Source organism: Alosa sapidissima, chromosome 1 (assembly GCF_018492685.1).
Source record: "Alosa sapidissima isolate fAloSap1 chromosome 1, fAloSap1.pri, whole genome shotgun sequence".
Taxonomy (NCBI): Eukaryota; Metazoa; Chordata; class Actinopteri; order Clupeiformes; family Clupeidae; genus Alosa; species Alosa sapidissima.
In genome coordinates, this window is record NC_055957.1 from 46,982,149 (window position 1) to 46,998,121 (window position 15,973).

At 39.1% G+C, this 15,973-nt stretch overlaps 1 long non-coding RNA gene across 1 annotated transcript; it reads right to left on the bottom strand.

Annotated features, from left to right (window-relative positions):
* Nucleotides 1–752: 752 nt before the first annotated feature.
* On the bottom strand, nucleotides 753–8,331 carry LOC121708543. The gene is made up of 4 exons (XR_006031695.1): nucleotides 8,273–8,331; nucleotides 1,936–2,066; nucleotides 1,641–1,687; nucleotides 753–1,437 (listed from the first exon to the last, which is right to left on the bottom strand). It is a non-coding gene; the product is annotated as an uncharacterized LOC121708543 (long non-coding RNA).
* Between the last annotated feature and the right edge of the window lie 7,642 nt (nucleotides 8,332–15,973).

The window sequence follows — 15,973 nt, forward strand, 5'->3', positions numbered from 1 at the left end:
CACTCTCATTAGTTTCTTGCAGGTGTATTCAAATATAAACCTGAGAGGTCCACTTATTAAATGTACATTTATTCCGGAACATTTAAAGGAATTATCCGGAGTAAAATGCACTTTTGATCTAAAGTGCATTTTACTCCGGATAATTCCTTTAAGATCCGGAATAAATGTAATGTCTGAAATCCGGAATTTTTTTTCAGGTAGGCTACAAAACTCCAAAGAGGCGATAAACCTACTTAAGTCTCAAACAACACAAAACAATGTGGTATTAAAGGAGAAGTGACACATTTGTTTCTGCCACCAGCCATTCAGACCTGTGTTGCTGTTAATATCTCCATGCCTTCAGCAGAAGCCTACTGTACTAGGAAGTGTCTGTGGCAGTCTTAAGGTTTCATCAGATCAGGATGATCAGAGGGTCAAAATAATAGCACCCAAAGAGAATCGTTGATAACAGCACAAGCAACATAAATTAAAAACTCTTTGGCAGCTCTCGATTAATGTGATAAAAAAAACACGTTATGTATATGTATAATAATTTAAATAATGTATATTGGAATTTACTATCCTGTTGGTACTTTCATCTTATCTTTTTTAATCCTAGCCAAATGGCTTGTCAAAGAGACTCTGGTATTACTTTCACTAAAATATTGAAGAACAAACAACCTTGTGTTAAACAACCATCCTCAACCACACACACACACACACAGAGAGAGAGAGAGAGACAGAGACAGGAAAATCCATGGTTAATTAGAGGAGTTGGCTCTTAGTCCTGACAGTTTGACAAGAACATTAAAAAGTCAGCCAGCTGCATGTGAATTAGCTGCAAAGATGTTTTGTAAACCACACACTTTTCATGCTCCCGCTCTGAAAATTATGATTTTCATGCATGGAAGAATGATTGGTTCTAGTGAGCCTAAGAAGACAAAAGTGCTAATAGTTTTCTGTTTTTTTTTTTTTACAAATGCATGATGAGGCAAGGTACAGGGACTAATGTATTGGGTATCTGCCTGGAATTATTGCTGTTTCACTGTTTGTGTGTGATTGTTTGTTTGTTTTTTGAGACCCTCCGCATCTTCCTCAGAAATGCCTTCTACCTGCATCAAGCTGTCAAAGAGCTGGAGGTAACCCACAGAAACACATAAGTACGTACAGCACATTAAAACAAACTCTGTGGCTCTGTTTGTAATTCACAGCGATTTACGTAATGGCTTGTAATGTCTCCATAATGTAGGTGCAGTGCATGGCCTCAATATGCAAGTGAATTCACAGCAAGAGATATGTTGGCAGTCTCATACTTGTACTGTGTGTGCCTTGTAGGTAAGCAATTGTCAGGCACTCAGGAGTTATGCAATCATGTAACTGCTCATGACTCCTCTGGATGGGTCCATCATTATGGAGGGGGTCAGAAAATGTCATTGCTCTACTGGGGAGATGATTTCACTGGTGACAAGTGGGAAAAGTGAAGAGTGATACATTAGCATCAGAAACCAGTTGGAGTATTTTTCCCAGTGTTAATCTGCACCCTGTTACTTTCCCCAGTGTAAACATGCACCCTGTTACTTTCCATTGTTCTTTAAAAACAAGGATGATGATGAAGTGTAGAAGCCTGAAAGAGGGTCGAAGGTGGGAGAAAATATCATTACCTTTGTGTTTTACAGATGTTTGTAGAAATTCGTAGTTTCCCAGAAAACTGCGGGATTCAAGAGTGGTAACCCACCACACCACACATGGGGGCAGGAGGAAAAATAACAGAGATGAATAATAATACTAATACTAATAATATGTTCTGTTTGTACTAAACGTGGCCAAGACAGTCACAGCAGAGACAGAAAACAACAGGGAAACTAAATGGATTTTTTGGATAAGACGCTTTCACTAATTTTAAACTGTTCACACCATGCAGGAAAAATGGCTCAGTAATGGCTCAGTAGGACTTACATTAGTTATCAGATGAATTATGCAGTGGCTCCACAAGGCTGATGGATGGACTATGGGCCAAAGGACCAGTCCATTATTGTAATAAGGCTGATAGGCGCGGCTCTTGGTAGTGCCTTTACTGATCTACCTGTCTATAGAAATGTAATGACAAGGTGAAGCTTATTCTAGTGTCTCCCCCCCCCCCCCAAGTTTCCTCCTGCAGAGTGTATTATAATATGGCTTGTCAGTCTTTCTGTCTCTGTGTACTGTATGTGTGTCTGCTTACAAGTAACCTAAAAAGCCAACTTATTTCAGATTCTCATACAAGGGTTACCATATTTTGGTCCAGATCCAGATAGAGAAAGTTTTTTAATGTTCTTTACTGACCAAAATAGGGAAGGGTGGGTTTTCAGTTACCTGCTATTACTAGCATATACTGTACAGTACTGTACCTGCTCTTACTTGCACAGACAACAGTAGAGCAGAAACAGAGCAACATTCAACATTCATAAACATAATAACATTCCAATTGGTCTTGACTTTGTTTCCAAAAAACCTGAAGACATTTAACAGAGTAAGGGCCATGAAAAATACACCTCACAAAGGCACTACACACAGCCTGGACTATCATTATCAGCTCCTGAACAGATAGAGCCAGTTAGTATGCTTAAAGCCTGAGACTGGCATTTGGGCCAGGTGGCCAGAACACCTGGCCTAGGATTCTAATTGCTTAAGTGCTCTATTGTGATGTCATCAGCCCATGTTAAGTCTATGGGGATATTTTGATAGTTTTTAATTAATAGTTTAAAAAGTATAAAAGTTACAAAGCTGAAAAATACATAGCACTCTTGTCCTAAGTAAGACCTACGTAACATAGTTTGAATGAAGTTTCTACGTTAAACGGTTGAAGCTGCATTAAACGCGATAGAAGAAGAAGAAGAACTAGACTGCATTTCCGGCGGGAACTGCGAAAGTGTGCTTGCCCTGGTCCGGTCAGCAACGTGAGAAGACAGTGGCATACGCTATGCTGAACCTGGCTTGATCCAGGCATTGTAACGGTGCCTTTCAGTGTTGGAGCAGTGGCAATATCCCAAAAGCTCTAGGAGAGGGCTATTCAACTATTGGCTTGCGGGTTGAATGTGATTTGTTGGATTTTACCTTTGGCCTGCCTTCGAATTTAGCTTCTATGACTGAGATCAAATCAATAAAATAAAATGACAGCAGTGATTGGCTGCAAAAATAAATAATGTCACGTGTCTTGCGCCTCTCAAACTGGGCTATCAGGTAACCTACAGAGGAATTGAAATTATGAAATATGACCAAGGCATTAAAAAGCTACTTGTTTGTCAGGATACTTTTTCACTGATTTATTTTAAAAAAATATGAGCTATGAGTGTGAATGTTATATATTCCATCCCACAAATTACGTTTTACTGGTTTATTTGACAAATAATCTATATGGATTTGCTCTATAAAGACCGTATGTCTGTTTGGGATTGTTTTGTGAGCCTGGGGTTGTTTTGAGAGCCTAATGATGTAGCCTATCTCAGAATAAAGGAATACTTCATATTACTCTAAACCACCGTCTGTAAATCAACTGTATACTACTGTCTACATTGCACTATATTTCTTGATCTGTCTCTGTATGTTTTATCACCTTTCTATACTTTGCCTCACATTGCAACACAGCTCAGATCTTTGGTTGCTATGAAGGCCAGTCGTTCTAAATGGATGGTTGCTATGGCCAAAGGCCAGTTCTATCTCTGCCGTTGTCAAGCGGGCATATCGTAGAATTCTGATTAACCTTATCTTATTTAAAACATCTCTATTTTACTTATCCCACTTCCATACAGTGGGTCCCATTAAGAAGTGGCCACTTCATTCGCGCTTACCGTGATTCACACAGCAGCATTAATAAATTAATCTGTCACCATATGCCTATGCTTACGTTTGCAAAGAAAACATTTTAATTTGATCCACATGAAACGTTACATTTCATGTACATGTTGACAATGAGTAGGCTAGTTTTGGTTGTTGTTGGTGTTATTGCATCCCTTAGTTATGCCTACAATGCAAGTTCCCTCGCGATTGGAAGCTCCTGTAGACAATAGTAGACACATTTCAAAACATCGCGTTAGGAGTCCTTGCCACTTCTTTTAAGCCGTCACAGACGTAGGTGCTACTTTTAGGGCTAAAGTGCTTCGTGAATTACTGTTAGTAAAAAAAAAAATAGCAGTCCTAAAGTTACACGTGACGAAGTTACGAGTGCAAGCATCTCATATCAAATGACCATGGCATTACGCTAAACAACATAAATCCCAATTAGCAACATAGCACTACATCTCCTCCTCCCTATAGCTAGCCACACAAGAAATTAATGATACTAAATCTCTGCTTAGCATGCTTCTCCGCTTAGCATTCTAATAACAGAAGGGGCACATTTATGTTGACCACTACAACATGACTCATTATGTCTGTAACGTTAACTGTATAAAACACTTACTTTCATAAAGGACGCACACCATCCAGCACATGGAAACCGATATTTTAGGTTCTTGGCCACAAACTCAAAACGTGTCTCTCTGACGCCCTGTTCTAGAATCTTTGCTCTGAAGGCTGTGTTGCTAAGGCAACATCAAATAAACGAAATTATAGTCTTTCAGTATTAAATGTGTACGTGTGATTCCGAATGGATGTGTGTGGTTTGCAATTAGAATAAACAAGAAATAACATTTCCAATAATTTCCCATGATAAATTACATAATATTTGCACCTTCCTTACTTGGGAATCTCACACCGTATTTCAAGTAGGCTACACTAGTGAAATGTAATACAACGTTGCCACCTAGCGTTCAGATAGTTCTAGGCTACTTAACATTAACGTGACATTGATTGTTTATTCTTTCGTCAACTCCATGCTTTTAGGAAAACAATCTTTTTATCATAGTACCCTCTTCAATGAGCGATTACCAGCTCGTTTTTGTAACAGAGATAGCTGTTTATTATCCCTAGGTTTACAGAAACACCTATTCATATTAATACGTAGCCTATGGAGTGCTGCCGACCACTGTTCATTACGGCCCAGAATGCCTTGCATGTCTTTACAACAAAACAACACAGTAAAACCTAAATGCCCGTAAACATATGCATTTGCATACTTGTAACATTTTTAATAATACTCTCCCATCATGATATTTAACAATAATGAAAAATTTAATTTGAATACCGTCAATGTGAAAACAACTCTATTATGTAAGCTATATATAGCTACTGTTCTCCTTGCTGATTTAGTTCGTAAGTCCATACTATCCCATGGCAGAGCAAGGATTTCATGATTGGGCAAGGCTGCCCAGAACCATTGAGCATACTTGGAAGACATTGTGATAGAAGGTGAATGGTGCAAATGTGAATGGTGAGAGTTACCAAATACCTGTGGGTGGTTTGCCAAATGATGGAAACTTTTGGAATATTTCTTTTTTTTTTTTAGCTTATTCACCCTCACACTGGAGTCCCCAGTTCATATACAAAATTTGGTATCGATATGTGACAGTGTTCCTGAGATATGGACGACTTCCTGTTTCGGAGCTTCGCCGCCGATTTCGTTTGGCTGTGACGGGCAAACGCTTTTGAAAATCAAAAATCCTTCCGGTAACTTTTGTGAGGCTTGGTCCAAGGATAATGTACGTCAAGTTTCGTGGCGTTCGGACCAAATTTGTGACCTGTGAAAATTTAGTTTCGCTTTCTGTTCAATCCAATATGGCGGACGAACGGCACGCCCACCTGACGTCATCTTCGCGACCAACTTACACCGGTACTGACCGGACGTTTTAAAGTTGGAACGGTGTCTCTGTCTCAAAGGGCCTAGGCGCTAGGGCTGACAAAAAATTAGGGAGACGGGAAAAATAATAATAATAACTAGACTGCATTTCCGGCGGGAACTGCGAAAGTGTGCTTGCCCTGGTCCGGTCACCAACGTGAGCAGACAGTGACATACGCTATGCTGAACCTGGCTTGATCCAAGCATTCTAACAGTGCCTTTCAGTGTTGGAGCAGTGGCAATACCTCAAAAGCTCTATTCAACTATTGCCTTGCGGGGTGAATGCGGTTCGTTGGCTTTTACCTGTGGCCTGCCTTCGAATTTAGCTTCTATGACTAAAATCAAATCAATACAATAAAACAACAGCAGTGATTGGCTGCAAAAATAAATAATGTCACGCGTCTTGCACCTCTCAAACTGGGCTATCAGGTAACCTAGAGAAAAATTTGAAATTATGAAATATGACTAAGGCATTAAAATGCTGCTTGTTTGTCAGGATATTTTTTCACTGATTTATTTTAGAAATATGAGCTATGAGTGTGAATGTTATATATTCCATCCCCTAATTCTGTTTTACTGGTTTATTTGACAAATAATCTATATGGATTTGCTCTATAAAGACCTTATGTCTGTTTGGGATTGTTTTGAGAGCCTATTGATGTATCTCAGAATAAAGGAATGTCCACAACATTAGTGATGTTTTTTTTGTGTGTGTGAATGTATTTTACTTAACTCATTAAATTGAGCTGGATACTCATGAACGCATGTCTCTAATAGCCACAATAGGAGTAATTTTAGCAACACCGTATTTTGTGTGGCCCATAACGACCCAGTGGATCATGAAAACGTGCCAAAATTCACATTCCTTGCTTGTTGTTGGTACATTAATCCCATTCAGATTGCCACTTATCTGAGATGTAAGAGTTCAGTATAGGTTTAAGGTCTGGGGCAGGGATTTGACATTCTGTGACTTCTTCATTGAGGGCTTGCTTAGCAGCACTGTCCGCTTTCTCATTTCCCCTCAGACCAACATGGCCTGGGACCCAGCAAAAAACTACACTTAAGTTCTGGTTCTTTAGACGTTCTAGTTGATCAAGCTCAGCTTTGGTTGTACTTTTTGCGTGACATTAAAGCCTACTGGAAAGATTTTTAATTGCAATTTAATTGAATGCAATTTACTTTTACGACTAAATAAAATTAATGTATCCCTCTCACCCATAGTTTTCTATTTATTTACAAATGTACATAGGCCTACTGTAATTACATTTCTACATAGTTATTCTACTGATCTTTATACTATTCATCCTGCACATAAACGTATTCTTACTACTCTTATAATGTTGTTTCTGTACTACAATGACACTGTTTCCACACTGCACATAGCTGTATGTTATGTACATATCTGTTATAAATTTGTCATATTGAATACCCATATTTATTCTGTTTTATTATATTCTGTTAATACACTGCATATATCTATATTATTATTTCTACTATTATAATGTTACTGCTACATCTACATACATTATTCTACTTATTGTATGAGATAACTGCTAATACACTGCACATATTTATATTTAATTCATATTACTCTAAACCACCTTCTGTAAATCAACTGTATACTACTGTCTACATTGCACTATATTTCTTCACCTGTCTCTGTATATTTCATCACCTTTCTATACTTTGCATCACATTGTATGTATACTGTAGCTACATGAATCACAGCTAAGATCCTTGGTTGCTATGAAGGCCAGTCGTTCTAAATGGATGGTTACTATGGCCAAAGGCCAGTTATCTCTGCGTTGTCAAGCGGACATATCCTAACTTTATCCTATTTTAAACATCTCTATTTTACTTAGCCTACTTCCATACAGTGACTCCTATTAAGAAGTGGCCACTTCATTCGCGCTTACCGTGATTCACGCAGCAACATTATTAAATTAATCTGTCACCATATGCCTATGCCAACGTTTGCAAAGAGGAGAATCTTTTAATTTGATTCACAATGAAACGTTACATTTAATGTACATGTAAACAATGAGTAGGCTAGTTTTGGTTGTTGTTGGTGGTGTTACTGCATCCCTTAGTTATGCCTACAATGCAAAATTGTTCCCTTGTGATTGTTAGACCCATTTCAAAACATCGCGACGTGAAATGCCACCACAAAACATTGTTTGTGAATCGGTCTTATTTAGGAGTCCTCGCTTAAGCTGTCACAGACTCAGGCGCTACTTTTAGGGCTAAAATGCTTCCTGAATTACTCTTAGTAAAAAAAATAGGAGTCCTAAAGTTACTAGTGACGAAGTTATGAGTACAAGCATCTCATATCAAATGACCATGGCATTACGCTAAGCAACATAAATCTCATAACGTTACAGCAACATCTCCTCCCTATGACCTAGCTAGCTTCTAGCCACACAAGAAATGAATGATGTTAAAATCTCTGCTTAGCATTCTAATAACAGAAGGGGCACATTTATGTGGACCACTACAACATGACTCATTATGTCTGTAACGTTAACTGTATAAAACACTTACTTTCATAAAGGAAGCACACCATCCAGCACATAGCCTACACATGGAAACCGATATTTTAGGTACTTGGCCACGAACTCAAAACGTGTCTCTCTGAAGCTCTGTTCTAGAATCTTTGCTCTGAAGTCTGTCCCCGTTGCTAAGCAACATCAAATAAACGAAATGACAGTCTTCCAGTATTAAATGTCTACGTGTGCTTCCGAATGGATGTGTGTGGTTTGCAATTAGAATAAACAAGAAATAACATTTCCAATAATTTCCCATGATAAATTACATAATATTTGCACCTTCCTTACTTGTGAATCTCACACCGTATTTCAAGTAGGCTACACTAGTGAAATGTAATACAACGTTGCCACCTAGCGTCCAGATGCTATTTAACATTAACGTGACATTGCTTGTTTATTCTTTCGTCCAGGGGCGGAGCCAAAGGGGTGGCCGGGGGGGCACTGGACCCCTCTGAAATCTGATTGGACCCCCCAGGTGCCACCCCAGATGATTGACATGTCACGGCACCGCACGTCTGGTTGAAAAGAGCCTGTTGCATTTTGTAATCGGTAATACCTGTTGACTGCTATATCCCTTCTGTGCAGTAGCTGGCGCTATGTATTACAAAGAGTTGTCATTCACCCACTGTCCACCAGCAAGCATTAGAGACAACAGAGAAGGAGAAGAAGAGAGTCAAACGCTCACAGAGAATATCGCGGCAGGGAGGATTTTTTGCACAAGACAGCAGCAGCCTACTTGACGAATAGTGAAATACACGTTCTAAGGTAAGTTTTCTTTTGTAAAAAATCATTGTTTAAAGTCACTTTTATGTTAAATTAGGAGAACGTTTTCTGTAGTTTAATTTTCTGTGATATGTTCCCCTACAAGCCACGAGTAGCCTATCAAGGTAACGTTAACATTACGTTAGTAGCCTAGCTAGGACCTACATCTCATGTCGCCTGTAACGTTACAGATTAGCTGTTAGTATCAGCCAACATACATTTCACATCAGATTGTTATGTAGCATAGCCATATACTAAATTTGGCGAGATTCCGCCAAATTTAGTTTTACTCATTTTGAGTAGGCCTAAACTGTTCGCCAAAGGCCATCATCTCTGTGGCCCCACCTTGATAAAAACAAAAGTAGGCTCTGATTTAGCCTAGTCTACTGTATGACTTCAACGAGGTGATCTTTAGTTTCGTTCTGCTTACAGTATCTCACTGCCACTTGCAACGCCTTTGAATGCAGTCCGCTGCCCTGTTTACTGGCAATGCTACAGCGGACTTAAACTGCCACCTCGTGGCGATAAGTTGTAATACATTTAACGCAGCTGCGTGAATCACGGAAAGTGCGAATGAAGTGGCCACTTCTAAATGGGACCCACTGTAGGCTATGTGGCAACACAGCCAATACATTTTTTCAAATGTGCTTCATAAACATACAATACTGCACTACAAAAACGCAAACATCTGAATTATACTTCTCCCTTCACCCGAATAATGAAGGTGAAAGGAAGTTATTAATCCTTAATGGTGTTTCCTAAAGGGGGTATTGTTAAACCTGCTACTACTAATACTACAAATACAACATGAAGAAAGTCAAGGACATGCCTGCCAGCTTCCGCTCATCCCAGTATTAAAGTAAATCTGGTCTTAAATGAAAATGTATGGCTGTGTTATTTCTTTTTTGTGGGATGTCCAATTTATATGTAGAAATGCACATTTGCAAAGGTGACTTAGTATGTTGTCATAAAAGTGGCTCTCCTTTTGATTTTGCACTGCCAATGTGGCTCTTGTGAAAAAAATAGTGAGGATCACTGGCCTAAAGCTTCTGGCATATGATTCCGATAATGCGTGCGCGGTGTCATTTAATCATAACAGTCTGCATAATCTTTACAGCCAACCTTACAGTGTATCTCTGTAATCACTGTTGCAATGCCTTGTCATATCTGCCTCGTTTTAATGGTTAGAACAATGCTGAAGAGAGTCATTATTCTCAAAATAGAGAAGTAACAAGACTCGTGTACTTTTTGCATAGGGTGAGTTGAGAATGAAAAGGCAGGGGGAGCTCTATAACTACTTTGCAAAGAGAAGCAAGTCAGGCAGCCCTGGCATCAGCAGTCATGACAGCTTGCACACTAGTCAGGAGAGTCAACGTGAGATACCCAGCCCGCCATCACCAGGTCAGAGTAACTACAGAGGTAGTCCCATGTTCAGTAATTAATTTTAATTTTAGAATTTAGATTTTAAAGAATCTTCAGAATTTTTATTTAAAATGTTGGTTACTGATATTGTGTGTTTTTAAAATGATGGCTGAGTATTAAAATATTCTTCTACAATGTAGCTTCATTGAGGGAGGACACAGACACCTCTGACCAGGATGATGATCTAGAGCCAGTTCAAGTTGCAGTGGACCACTTCCCAGCTGTATCCACGTTTGCTCCTCCAAAAGGACCCAGTGGTAGGCCTACTTACCTACAGTTAAATTTGCTTTATGGTTGCAGTTCATTATTAATAATAATCTTCTGGATCCCTTAACTGTTTCTTTAAAGATTTATTATTTGTTTCCAGACATTTCAAGATCCAAAGCGGAAGGTCCTGTTCAGCCATCTCTTTCCCAATTCCCAAGAACTCAACATGGAACACGTAAGCGAGCTTTCAACAGCACCTGGTTCAAAGACAATTCTTGGCTTGAGTATTCAGTCATTCAAGATTCTTCATACTGCTTTGCCTGTAGGCATTTTTCTCTTCCAAATGCACCAGACTCTGCTTTTGCATCACCGCTAGGCTTCTGCAATTGGAAGAAGGCATTGAATAAAGATTCTGGTTTTAATCTCCACTCAAAATCAGAACTTCATATAAATGCAATGTATGCTTGGAGCATGTATAGAAGGGGTACAGAGATGAACACATCAATGTTAAATTCGATGAATGAGAACCGTCAAAAGAAAGTGGAAGAAAACAGAAATTACATAAAAACGATAGCAAGTGTACTGCTTTTGACTGCAACACAAAATATTGCCCAGAGGGGGCATCGAGAGTCTGAGGACTCCGACAATAAGGGAAACTTTTTGGCCATATTGCACGAAATCGCAAAGCATGACCAATTCATTGAGAAAAGGTTGGAAGAATGTGGGAATGCTAAGTACACCAGTCACCAAATCCAAAATGAAATTCTTCAGGGCTTAGCTGACATGGTACAGAGTGAAATCATAAGAGAAGTGAAAGAACATAAAGTGTTCAGTGTGATAGCCGATGAAACAAAAGACTTGCAAAAAAAGGAACAAATGTCTATAGTTTTACGGTATTATTACAATGGTGCCATCAATGAAAGTTTCTTGTGCTTCCAAGCAGCTGACAGTCTCAATGCAGCTGGTCTTAGTCAAATGATTATCAGTTGTTTAGAGAGACATGGTCTGGACTACAGAAATAACCTTGTTGGGCAAGGGTACGACGGTGCAGCTGTCATGAGCGGCAAACATTCTGGCGTGTCTGCAAGGATTCAAAGCCATGCCAGATTTGCATTTTATGTGCATTGTAATGCACATTGCTTGAATTTGGTTCTTGTTGATGCTACAAAAGCGGTGCCTGAAGTGGTTGACTTTTTTGCACTTTTGCAGCAGCTGTATAACTTTGTATCTGGCTCTTATGTGCATGTGAAGTGGCTTGCTGTTCAGAAAGAGCTGTACCCACAGCAGCAGCCTAGGGAGCTACAGGCACTGTCAGACACAAGGTGGGCATGCAGATACACAGCATGCCGTAATCTGAGGGACAGACTTCCAGCAGTTCTTAGACTGTTGCAGGATCTTGGACTTGAAAGAAGTGGAGATAGGTCAGTTGAGGCGAGGGGTCTTCTTTCTCAGATCGATTTGCAGTTCATAGGGCTCTTAGTCACATTTTGTAAAGTGCTTGGTGATGCCAAATGTCTGTCTGACATGCTCCAGTCAAGCACACTTGATCTAGCTAGGGCTGTGGATCTAGTAGGTGCACTTACAGATACTTTCCAGGATTACAGGAATGAAAAATACTTTGGTGAACTATGGAAAGAGGTCGAGGAGCTGGCTGAGCAGTGCAAAATCGGTGTACAAACACAGTGTAAAAGACATCCTAGAATCAGCTCAAGATTTCTTGACTCACTGGTGATGAGCACTGTAGGCCAGAGAAACTGTGATGATGAGGGCTTCCCCAGAGGGCTTCCCCAGAGGGCTTCTATCAGGTGATTGACTGTCTCACAGCTGAACTGAAGAGGCGTTTTTCAAAGAAAAGTTGTGAGATTATGCAAGGGGTGCAGTCTCTAAACCCAAAAAGTGCAACTTTCTTGAAGGAAGAGCCTGTCTTTGCCTTTGCACAGACCTTTGAGTCAGATTTAGGTGACCTTAAGCATGAGCTTCACCAAACCAAACGGCTTTTAGAAAGGAGAGTGAAAAGTGGATTAGACAGACCATCTACCTTGCTTGATTTTATTGTGTTTCTTGAACCTTACAAAGAGGTTTTCCATGAGCTATTCAGGCTTTGTAAGATTGCTATTGTCACTCCAGTCAGCACTGCTTCCTGTGAGAGAAGCTTCTCTGCTTTAAAACTTATCAAAACCCACCTCAGGACACAAATGGCAGATGACCGGTTAAGCCACCTTGGAACTCTCAGTGTCGAGTCAAGGAGGGCACATGCCCTCAACATTGATGACTATGTGACACATTTTGCTACTTCTCATCACAACAGAAGAATTATGCTCTTCTGAACTTGTGTTAGGTAGTTTGGCACTTAATTACTGTCGTGACTAGGCCCTACACTGTTCTACAAGTTTAGTTTGGTAGTTCCTCTGGTCATGGTTAAAAAAAACTGCTTCATGTCATGTCAGTTCATGTCAAAATGGGGTCAGATTGTTTTGAACTTGTGTTTTTATTATTATTATTATTTATTTACATACATACATACATACATTTACAAAACTGTAACTGATGAAGTATCTCAAAATGAAATCATTTAATTTCTCATTAAACTTATATCCATGCATAAAATAGTACAGCAGAGAACAGGGGTGTTTTCCTCCCAAACCAAGTTCTAAATACCAACCAGATCTGAGGGGCCAACCATATCAGCTTTCATTGGACCTAATATTTGGAAATTGTGAAGTTCTCACACTTGTACTTAAGCTAGTTTGGCTTTGTTGGAATTTGGAAAGTACCTTGAACAATGCTCTGATAAGTCTTTGTCTCTTTCTCTGCTCAGATTGCTGTTGGACTTACAAGTGATCTACACTTCTGATTCAGTGAGGAGAAAGTAATCACTTGTGTCTCTGTTAGTTTTGGGGTGCTGTGTGTGTGTGTCTCTGTCTGTCTGTGTGTGTGTGTTTCTGTGTTAGTTTTGGGGTGCTGTGTGGGTGTCTTTTTTCACTTTCTTCCTTAATTACTGTCATGACTAGGCCCTACACTGTTCTAAAAGTTTAGTTTGGTAATCAGACTGTTCCTCTGGTCATGGTTAAAAAAAAAAAAAACTGCACTACTTCATGTCATGTCAGTTCATGTCAAAATGGGGTCATTGTTTTGAATTAGTTTTTTATTATTATTATTTATTTACATATTGTACATTTTGTATTAACATTGTTAATAAACTGTAGATGTTATACACAAATCTTCTCCCGTGTGCTTAAGATGTACTTTACGAAAATATTTCAACATTTACAGATTTTGATTGCAATTTATTGTGTTTCTTGAACATTCATTGTCGTAGTCTGTGGACCCCCTGAAATAGCTTTGGCCACCCTCTGGCCACCCCAAGGATAAAAGTCTAGCTCCGCCACTGCTTTCGTCAACTCCATGCTTTTAGGAAAACAATCTTTTTATCATAGTTCCCTCTTCAATGAGCGATTACCAGCTCGTTTTTGTAACAGAGATAGCTGTTTATTGTCCCTAGGTTTACAGAAACACCTATTCATATTAATACGTAGCCTATGGAGTGCTGCCGACCACTGTTCATTACATGGCCCAGAATGCCTTGCATGTCTTTACAACAAAACAACCCAGAAAAACCTAAATGCCCGTAAACATATGCATTTGCATACTTGTAACATTTTTAATAATACTCTCCCATCATAATATGTAACAATAATGAAAAATTTAATTTGAATACCGTCAATGTGAAAACAACTCTATTATGTAAGCTATATATATCTACTGTTCTCCTTGCTATTTCAGTTCGTAAGTCCATACTATCCCATGGCAGAGCAAGGATTTCATGATTGGGCAAGGTTGCCTGGAGACATTGTGTCTGCTCTCTGAGACATTGTGCAAACATGGAAGGCATTGTGATAGAGGTTAATGGTGAATGGTGTGAGTTACCAAATACCAGTGGGTGGTTTGCCAAATGATGGAAACTTTTGGAATATTTCTTTTTTTTTTTGCCTATGCACCCTCACACTGGAGTCCCCAGTTCATATACAAAATTTGGTATCGATATGTGACAGTGTTCCTGAGATATGGACGACTTCCTGTTTCGGAGCTTCGCCGCCGATTTCGTTTGGCTGTGACGGGCAAACGCTTTCGAAAATCAAAAATCCTTCCGCTAACATTTGTGAGGCTTGGTCCAAGGATAATGTACGTCAAGTTTCGTGGCGTTCGGACCAAATTTGTGACCTGTGAAAATTTAGTTTCGCTTTCTGTTCAATCCAATATGGCGGACGAACGGCACGCCCACCTGACGTCATCTTCGCGACCAACTTACACCGGTACTGACCGGACGTTTTAAAGTTGGAACGGTGTCTCTGTCTCAAAGGGCCTAGGCGCTAGGGCTGACAAAAAATTAGGGAGACGGGAAAAATAATAATAATAAAACTTAAGAAGAACAATAAGTGTGCTGCTTTGCAAGCACACTTAATAATAATAATAAAACTTAAGAAGAACAATAAGTGTGCTGCTTTGCAAGCACACTTAATAATAAAACTTAAGAAGAACAATAAGTGTGCTGCTTTGCAAGCACACTTAATAAGAAGAAGCCTAGGAAGAACAGTACAGTGCATTTTCATGCACTGTAATAAGAAGAAGAAGCCTAGGAAGAACAGTACAGTGCATTTTCATGCACTGTAATAAGAAGAAGCCTAGGAAGAACAGTACATTTTCATGCACTGTAATAAGAACTAGAAAAGCATTTCCTGAAGGAAATACAGTGCATGAAAATGCAAAAAATATGATGTAAAATATGCAGAGTAAAAACAAACTATATTGGTTGCTAGGTAGATGAGGTTTAATATAGTTGGAATGACTGAACAGTTAAATAGGTGGGTAGTTTATATGGTTAAATTATTTGCTTGGTAGATAAGGTTTAATATAGTTGGAATGACTGAACAGTTAAATAGGTGGATAATTTAAATGGTTACATTATTTAGGTAGATAGTTGACGATAACTGACAGTTAGAATGGCTCTAATGTTTGCTAGCAGTTATGCTAACTATGTTAACAAAGATATTAATGTTAGGGTCAGTGACAGATAAGGGTTGGTAAGATGAGAAAATTAAAAATATGTTTAAACCTTTAAAATAAAACATGCCTGAGGTTTGCTAAAGTGTATACTTTGTATTTCTGTTGTATTCATATTATTTGATATGACGTGTATGCTATTTTTTAACAAAAGATAGAACTAACAGCCTGTTAAATTGTCAAATGGTGTAACCACAAAAATGACAAATATCTAATATTTCACACCTCCTAGAGTTCATGCAAT